General features: G+C 45.1%; 2 long non-coding RNA genes across 2 annotated transcripts; one reads left to right on the plus strand and one right to left on the minus strand.

The window, feature by feature from the left end:
• Positions 1 to 485: 485 nt before the first annotated feature.
• Positions 486 to 4,161, minus strand: LOC123022070. Its single transcript, XR_006414462.1, has 4 exons — positions 4,026 to 4,161; positions 2,995 to 3,165; positions 1,644 to 1,771; positions 486 to 711 (listed from the first exon to the last, which is right to left on the minus strand). It is a non-coding gene; the product is annotated as an uncharacterized LOC123022070 (long non-coding RNA).
• Positions 4,162 to 4,351: 190 nt separating this feature from the next.
• On the plus strand, positions 4,352 to 7,360 carry LOC123022030. The gene is made up of 2 exons (XR_006414456.1): positions 4,352 to 4,461; positions 6,356 to 7,360. It is a non-coding gene; the product is annotated as an uncharacterized LOC123022030 (long non-coding RNA).
• The last annotated feature ends 1,786 nt before the right edge of the window (positions 7,361 to 9,146 follow it).

The raw sequence follows: 9,146 nt of genomic DNA on the forward strand, positions 1-9,146 counted from the left end.
CAGAATGCAACATTACCAATGCTTGATTGTGTGTGTGTGTGTGTGTGTGTGTGTGTGTGTGTGTGTGAGAGAGAGAGAGAGAGAGAGAGAGAGAGAGAGAGAGAGAGAGAGAGAGAGAGGGAGCACTTTCCTCCCCTTTCCAGCCTGCCCAGTCAGGGGGTCATCAGGTGAAGTTTCCACATGGAGCTGTGGTCCATTTGGGGTCCATTCAGGGTAGGGTTAGGGTCCAGCATTCCTCTCTGTCAATCTTCCTCCCTGCCGATGGTGCCATTTTCTTTTCAGTGCCTTCTGAAGACAGTTTTATTTAAACCTGCCTTAAACCAACGCAATTGACATAGCAGAATTTAAAATATTTTAATTCTGTGTTTTGCTTCTTTTTTCTGTCTTTCATCGCTGACCACTTCAGGGATCTTGTTCGATACAGAGTTGCATATAAATAAAACCACACACACACACACACACACACACACACACACACACACACTCACTCTTACAGCTTAAATTCAGGCATTTGAATGCTACATTTTTGTAAGCACAAAACCAAAGCCCTACAGCTCCCAGGCACTCTGCGCATGCTCGCTGGGGAATACTGGGCGATACCGAGAATACTGTTAATGCAGAGCTGAGCACAGGGCCTGGCTGCCACTCACGATATTCCACCTCTTCGACTGACAGAGCAGCCATTTTCTTCTCCCCATGGGAACTTGAGTTCTGCGGGGACAGAGTTGTTTGGTATTTCTTGTATTTGTTAAGTTTATATCCCTCCCTTCCACCAAGAATGGCATTCATGATGGCCTTCAAGGTGTATGTTGAAGAGCTAGTCTGGAGACTGAGACTGCAGGCTGAATACAAATGAATAAAGCACTCTGCTGCCTGTGGAAAGGTGAGCAGAGAGGAGAGCCAGGTGGGTGGCTCTTGGGACCATAGCTTGGTTGCAGAGTGTATGTCTGCAGGCATCTGCAGGGAGGATGAAGAGGTAGGATGCCCCCGAAGAGCTGCAGGCACCCAGTGTTGGCAGCTAGAAAGACCAATGAGCTAACTCGGCATATGGGCCGACTTCCTATGTACTTATGAGAGGCTGTTCCAAATTACGGATGCCATTATCAAAAAGGACCTGTCTACCTGATGGCAGAGGAACTCAAAAAAGGTGGCAAACATGGAAGAGATGCCCAAGCTGGTTCACATTGGGGAAGATGATTTTTAAGTGGCTCCAGTACTTTAAAAACGTAAAGGTCAAAGCCAGTGTGGTGCGGTGGTTAGAGAGTTGGACCAGGACTCTGAAGAGCTGGGTTTGAGTCCTCAATCAGTCATGAAGCTCAAGACAGATGGTAGAAGATCAGCATGATCTCACCAGTTAAACTGGATCTACTCAAAACTCCAGCAGCTACACCTTTTTACTTACTGAGATCTCAGACCGTCTTCCAAGACAGCCTTCAAAACCAGTATAAGCTGAATAAGATACAGTGACACAGTGAGGTTATCAAGGCTGAACCCCACAGGTCAGATCTGGCCTACCTGGGGGCTTCAAGGTTCCCCATTGAGCCCTCCCTGTGTCTGGCAACCAAAAGGGTTTCCGGCCTTGCCTTAATTCAATTCACTTTAATTTAATTTGCCTTTTTCCTGCACTCACTGCTGGGACTGACCTGGTTCTGGCAAGCAGATGGAGCCGCTGAACAATCTGGACCCTGGCACAGGCTGTCCATCTGTCCTCAAAGCCACTCCCCACTATTGTGCGTGTGAGGTGCTTTTGACACATTCTCTGCTGGGCACGCTGTAAGAGGGAATCAGATTAACTCGTTTTACAAATAACAGTAGAACTTCTGACCGCGTCCTGAAAATATGGCAGGAAAAGAAAAGAAGCATGCATTCCTATCCACAGTGTTTTTCTTCTACAAGGTTATTCTTCACTGTATGTTTTTAGATGTTTCTGATTTCTTGTGTTTCTTATCGTATTATTTTTGTGCATTGTTGTAAGCCATCTAGAGAGCTTTGGTTATTCGGCAGTCTAGAAATGAAATCATAGTACTTATGATAATGAAGGGATGGTGTTGGGGTGAGGAATCCTTCCTGATGATTCAAGAAGATGCAGATCTTATTGTAGGTTAAGCTTACAGTGGGAAAATAAGCACATATATTGTGGTGAAGAAGTTAAATTCTTATCCCTTCCGATTTTTAATACAGGCCATAACAGAATATTATTTCCCAGGCTGCAGGGCCAAAGCTTCTGGAATCAGTTTTATATGGTGTGTTGTAAAAGGGCCGATCGTTGATATTTCAGCAGCCCCGTGGTCATATATCACTTGCAGAGTCTCCCACAACAGCGATGACTTCCAGAATCATAAAGTATGATATATGGAGAACTTTTAACACAGTGGTCTAACAACTTGCCCTGGAGAAGCTAGGGGAGTTCTTTGTGGACTACTACAAGGTTTTGCTCCTGGGTGTCTCAATCGTAAAGCTTTTCCTATGCATGACAATTTGAGGTTCCCTCTTGGGAAAGGTTCCCAGTTCCGACATTTGAGCAAGACTGTCAACCCTGAGCCCGCAAGAAGCAAGCAGGTAGGTAGCTCTGTTGGACTTTGCCACCTAGTGGCAAGCAAGGGGAATTGTAGTTCCTGTTTGCCTGCAGTCCCTGTTTGCTTCCTCTGATGCAGAGTTGCAAGTCTGCAGAGCCTCTGACCAGAGACGTGGGGAGGAGCCTGGGAGAAGGGGGCGGTGCTTGACAACAGGAGGGTGCCAGGGTCTAGTGGGGAAATCTATGCATCTGGTAGTTCAGCCTGGGCATCAGCATGTAGCATGGACCCTTTGGAAGGCATCGTCACCCATGTAAACTATGGGATGTGCTGCCTCCAGAACAATGCTTGGTCTCACTCTATGAAAGGGCATGAAGACGCATCAGCATAAAAGAGGGCCAGACGGGACGGTGATTGCTAACAGAACTCCCTGCTTATGCTAATGTATATATATAGATGCAAATATTGAAATAACTGTTACACTTTAAATAGAAGAACGGTCCATCTCATCATCACGGAGAAGCTTGTTGATGGCTGATCTGTATGCCTTCCCATTCTGTCTGCTGCCCACATCGCTCCATGGGCAACTTGAAGGCCCTTCATCTTTAAACTGGGCTTAGGTTGGGCTGCCGTGGCAACAGAGAACTGCCTTCTGTAAAAGAGGACACATGGCCACTCAAATATGCTTCCCAGAGAGTGCCTACTTTGCTATCTTATGAATATTAGGGGAAGACTTTTAACCGTTTCTTACTTGTCTTTTCTGCTTTGAAACATGGTGCTAGAGGAGAGTTTTGTGAACACCCCAAACCAACAAACAGGTGGGTCCCAGATCAAATCAAGGTAGGGTTTACCCTGGAACACTGAGCTGTCCTTCTTTGGGCACATCATGAAAAGGCAAGACTCACTGGAGAAGACAATCGTGTTAGGGAAAGTTGAAGGCAGAATAGGAAAGGGAGACCAAAGATGAGATGGACTGACTCCATAAAAGGAGCCACAGCCTTGAACTTAAAACAACTGAGCAGAGCTGTCATGGACAGGATATTTTAGAAGGCTTTCATCCATGGGGCTCCCATACATCAGAGGTGACATAACAACAGCAAGAACAGCAACATTGTCTATTTTTATTTTGATGCTGTATTGTTTCTATTGTTGTTTTCTTCCTGACGGTTAGGGCCCCGAGGGTGTGGAATGGGCTTCCACGGGGGGTGCTTGAGGCCCCATTGGTGAAGGTGTTCAAGGACAGGCTGGACGTGCATATGGTGGGCATGTCATGAGCAGAGGTGGCTGAAGCTGGGGGTCAGACTAGATGGCCCCTTCCGATGCACTCTGTTGGTATGTTTCCTATTGTGAACTGGCCTGAGAACTGGCTGAAAGTCATTATATAAATGCTGCTTTTATTGCAGATCCTTTCATAATCTCTTTAAACAAAAACAACACAGAGAGAGACAAGAAACTGGTAAGCACTGCAGAATGTGCCAGAAAAAAGACACAAGGTCTTAAGGCAGGTGATACCTTGGAGGGATGCAAGGTGCTGTTCCTAAATTTTCCTATCTCGTTCATGCCAGTGGGGTCTCATCCACCTGGAGTTATACTTCGTTCTGTGTCCCACCTGCCAGGACTGGATTTCCTTTTGCTCAGCAAAGCCATTCCACAGAGCTAGATAAATGGTCTCACCCATCTATATGGTATTCATCATAAGGAACTGCCTCCAAGCTGTATATTTGCATGTCTTGTGATTATTGTTATTTTTTTTCAAAAAAGTGCATATTCATCATGACACAGCATTAAGCGAAAAGCTTCATTTCTGAAAAATACACAGAGCTGTGTTTCTGTAATTGCTGGTTTTGCTGAGTCACTGAGACCTTTTTGCTGGCCAGTGTTTCTGAAAAGGGAAGCTGTTTCAAGTTATATACCATCCCTGTTGTTTCAGCACTTTGGTGGTGAGCTGGTGAGTTTGGGGGCAGGACAGAAGGCTAGTCCGTGTTCTAGAATGCCAGGCATAGATTTATTGGGGAAATTGCAGGTAAATGTCCCACAAGGACCACTAGCTGGGTGGGGAACTTCAGCCCCAGAGTCCAAGCCAGCCCTGTGTTGGTGGTTCTTCCACCTTTCCGGAACCACCCTATCTATAAAGTATCAGTCCTTTAGGACTGCACTCTAAGGAAGAAAGAAGGAAATGGAAGTTGTTTCCATTGTGGAATACACTCCAGGTTAGTTCGCAAGCTGGTTCTGGGTCCCCAGTCATTGACGATCAATATATGAATTATTAATTCATAAGAATTATGGCCAGGAATTAATATGAATTATAGTCAGGTAAATGGAGTAGAAATGGCTACATGGTACTTTAGAAAGATGAAGAGAGAACCTGGCCACCACTCCTCTTTGACCCACCAAGCATTTCCCATTTTCACTTTTCTCCAAGCTTGTAAGACTGTTGAATGATTCTTTGTTTATGTTGATTCTTCCACACAACCATGGAAACTAAAACCAGAGGAACATATTTAGTGCTTTTCAAAGATAACTTGAATGAAAGCCCCCACCCCGCCCGACTGCACCAGAACAAGAAGTCTGCAGTGAAAATAGATAACAAAATGTAAAAGAATAAACAGCCATAACTTAAAAAGAAAAAAAATCATTCAACAGAGATGATGGCATGGTAACAACCTATACGCTTCAAAGGTGGGCAGACGGATGGGATGAATGGTTAATAATAGCCGTTACTTTGCACATTCTGTTGCGAGTGCCAAGGGAGGTTTTGTTCTTTTAAATTATGGTTTGTGTGCATGTCTTTTTAACTTTTGTTTAGTTTTAACTTTTGTTAATCGCCCAGAGAGCCTTGGTTATTAGATGATAAAAAGTGAATTAAATAAATAAATAGAAATTCAAGGCCCTTTCCTGTTCTCCCTTCTTAGGATTCTTTATCCTTGAACTGGGCTTTGATTGGCCAGCCTTTCAAACTAGAAGGGGCCTTCCAAGAGAGGACTGACCTCTGTCAATGAGGACATATGTCCAGCCACCCTGAGTGTGGGGGGTGGAGAGGCTCAGCCTGTGGGCAATTCCCATGGAATTGCTGTCTCTCATGGCAGGAGGTCAGTTCCATGGCCAAGAGCTGATCTGTCTATTCCCATTCACGTGGGTGCTCATTTAAACATCTCCGCCGCATGGTCTCTCCCGAGGGGCTCTGTAAGTGTCCAAAGGGCCCCATGACTCTGTCCAAAGGCTCCAGAGTCATTCCATGGCTTTGCACCGAGAAGCTCTGAAGCCTGTGTATGATCTTTGGTGTGTTTTATATAAGGCCTTCCAAGTCCTAACATCTCTTGCAAGTGACGTCACCTGGCCCAGGCACACTCTGCTTGCCTTCATGCTGTGGCCATGTTCCCCCTGAACAATTTCTGTACATGGCATCAAGGGAGGTGGCAAAAGCAGAGAAAAGAGCGTTGTGGCAGATACAGCGAGGAGAAAGTGGTCAGGAGACGAACAGGAACTTTGATGGGGAAGGAAAATGTAGCCCTTTATGTTCATGGGTCATGAGTTGCTCTGTTTATCCTTATTTTCTGAACCTGTTCCTAATAAAACACGGCCCCTATATTTTTCCTTTGTTAAGAAGTTGTCAGTCTGCACTGCTAAACTTATTCTTTAAGATGCAGCTACCTCTTCAAGCTCTTCAAAAGAGAAACACTCGGGGCTAGGAGAGGATTCATCCGTGTGATGATCATGAATGGTCCAAGGGTCTCCAAAATAAGAATCTGGATGCAGACCAAGCTTAGCAGACGAAAAGGTCTGATCTCCTAGTTCTTTCCTTGTAGGCAGGCACAAACAGCCTTCTGCTCTTCCTTCCACAGGTCCCCTTGTCCTTCCCATCCTGCAAAGTCCTGGGGTCCCTCTCCCATTTTCAGGTCAGTGGGCATGTTTGGAAAGCTGTAGACACTCTCCACAAATGGCGGCCTTGGGAACTGGGACCTGCCCGCTCCAACAGTGACTGTCATCATGGGTCCTATGGTCCCAGAACACTCATTTCCCAGAAGTCATGGTCCCCGTATGGAAGGAAAAAGAGCTTGCCGGGAAAGTGAAGAACCAGGAAGAAGTGTAGCCCTGAGATCTTCCATGTAAGCCCACTCTTCTCACTCTGAAGGGGTGCTGTTTCGGGGCTTTGCAGCAAGCTGGCCCCTCAGTTATATTTCCCAGGTAAATTTTGTTCCTTTAACATCTTAGAAACAATACTAATAAAAAGCTGTCTGGTGGGTGCACAAGCTGCCCTTTGGAGTACCCAGGACTGATCTGTGATTAACCCCTGGATTTCTGAAATGCCAGCTTTCATCAAGGGATGGATTGGGACAAGGTGCGGTGTTTGGTCTGCCTGAACTTTCAGAGATTCCTTTGTGCAGTGCAGGGGGAGGACCTCCCAAATGCAGGGGGAAGGGGCAGTTCAGGTGCGTGGGGCAGATTTAGGGTAGGGAAATGAACAGATGCTCACAAATACTAGGGTAGCGTTCTGCTTTTCTCTTTAGTTTAAGGAGTCATACCGTGATTTCCGGTTGTAACCAGGCATGGAGACAGGCCATCCGGCAGCAGTGGTTCTGAAATGCAAACACACAGAGCAGTTTTCCTTTCCTTCTGGCCTTCTGCACATATCATGATCCCAGGGCTGTGCCACACTGCCCATCTCTCCACGGAGTCGCAACTTGAATCGGATCAAATCTATATTTGCATCATCCACAGACAGGAACAGCCACTGAAATGGCCCTAATTACTTCCTAAAATGTATATTAAGTAAAAACACCAAAATCATTATCCTTTACACATACATGGAATAAACAAAATTTCTTAATCTATCGGAACTATGAAAATCGGGGCTTTGGCGAAACAGTGGATCTTATTTTAATAGCACCATCTCATGTCATGTGGAATATTTAAAAAAATGAGGCCTTTGAAATTCTAGCAATACATGCATAGACATGAATAATCAAACTGGAGCTGACAGAGAGTTAGGTCATTTCCCCCTCTCACCATTATCATTAATAATGTTTAGTCATTCGTTTTTGTGTCACCATGACATTTTAGTTTTTTAGGCTCTATAGAGACAAGCTGCATCCAATCGTGCTCTCAAGTTTATGATAGTTTACTGTATTGTGAAACATAAGACTGGGGGTGCATGCAGGAAAGCTTGCAGAGCGACTACAAAGGCACGCCTGGATGCACACGCATCGGAGAGTTGGGCCTGCCCTGGGTGCTTCCCAGGGTTCACCTGCAGTTCTGAACCCTCGCAGTCTCCCACACGTCCCTGGGCCTCTTTGCACGGGGATCAGACGTGCAGCAAACATCGGAAAAGAGCCACACAAGGGACTGCAGCAACTTCTCTGTTAGGAGAGGTTGAAACATCTGGGACTGTTTAGCTTAGAAACAAAGGCAAGTAAAGGGAGGCACGATAGAGATGTGGAAAGATAACCATGGTCTGGAGGAAGAAGATCGGGAGACGTTTTGCTCCCTTTCTTATAAGACATCCCATCAGGATGACTCAGGAGAGAGGAAGGAAAATATTCCTTCACATAGTACTGTGTCTGTTGCAGTATTTGTGATCAAAAGATGTTGGGATGTCCACCAACTTGAATGTCTGTATAACTGGATTAGGTATGTTCATGGAGGATGGGGCTGCTAGTCCTCATGACTACCTATCCCCTCCAGGATCACGTATGGTTTTTGGGGGATTCACCATAGCACTCATGCCCTGGTTGTGGGCAATCTGGCTGGCCGCTGTGGAGAAAAATGGTGGCTTAGGTAGTCTTCGCTCTGATTCAGCAGGGCTTTTCTGTGCTTATGGGAGGGTTGCAAATGGATATCAGGAACCCTGTGAAATGATGCAGTGGGAGGCAGTGTGGATGCACAAGCCTCCTCTGGAAGGATCCTAAGTATTTTGGAGCATCCCTGCCAACCCAAGCAGAAAATACTGCACTAGATGGACTAAAGACAGTTTCAAGGACATAACAAGATAACTTCATCTCTTGATGACCAAAGACTGTCTCTTGGATACCAAGGATCTGTTGCAAAACAAAAACAAACGGTGCCGGTTTTTTGATTAATTTTTATATTCCAAAATATTTGCAGCAGTATTATCAGGAGATGAACCGGCACCTTTGCTTCTTTGTTTAGACTATTAAACCACATAATGCTTTGTAATGGAAAATCATTACATTATTCCAACACTGGTTTTCAAGCTCAGCTCTTACCGTCAATCAGGAACAAAATAACAGCTGAAAAACAAACACAATTGAAGGGTAATAGCTTTAACACCCTGATAATTTAGATTCCTGTCAGGTTAATGAGCACTTGAATATGGGATGGCATTGTTTTCTTCTAGGTGTGACTAGTCCACATGATGACTTCACCTCTTAAACTTCCTAATGAGGAGAGTTTTCATAAAAAGAAAAGTTTTTCCAAGCCATTTTCAGCTTAACGAAATTATAAGTGAGGAATGTAGTTGGTTCCATGTTATTACAGCAACAACTGTGGGGAGCTGGCTGGATTAATGTCAGATACAATTCATTCTTTGAAAGCCTGGGGGGTTGATAGGGATCAGGCTCGGGTTTTTTAAAACCTCTGGACTTTTTAGGCCCTAAAATGTAGGGAAACAAGTTG

This window comes from Varanus komodoensis, unplaced genomic scaffold, assembly GCF_004798865.1.
Source record: "Varanus komodoensis strain SLA01 unplaced genomic scaffold, ASM479886v1 scaffold18_3, whole genome shotgun sequence".
In the NCBI taxonomy this organism is placed as follows: Eukaryota; Metazoa; Chordata; class Lepidosauria; order Squamata; family Varanidae; genus Varanus; species Varanus komodoensis.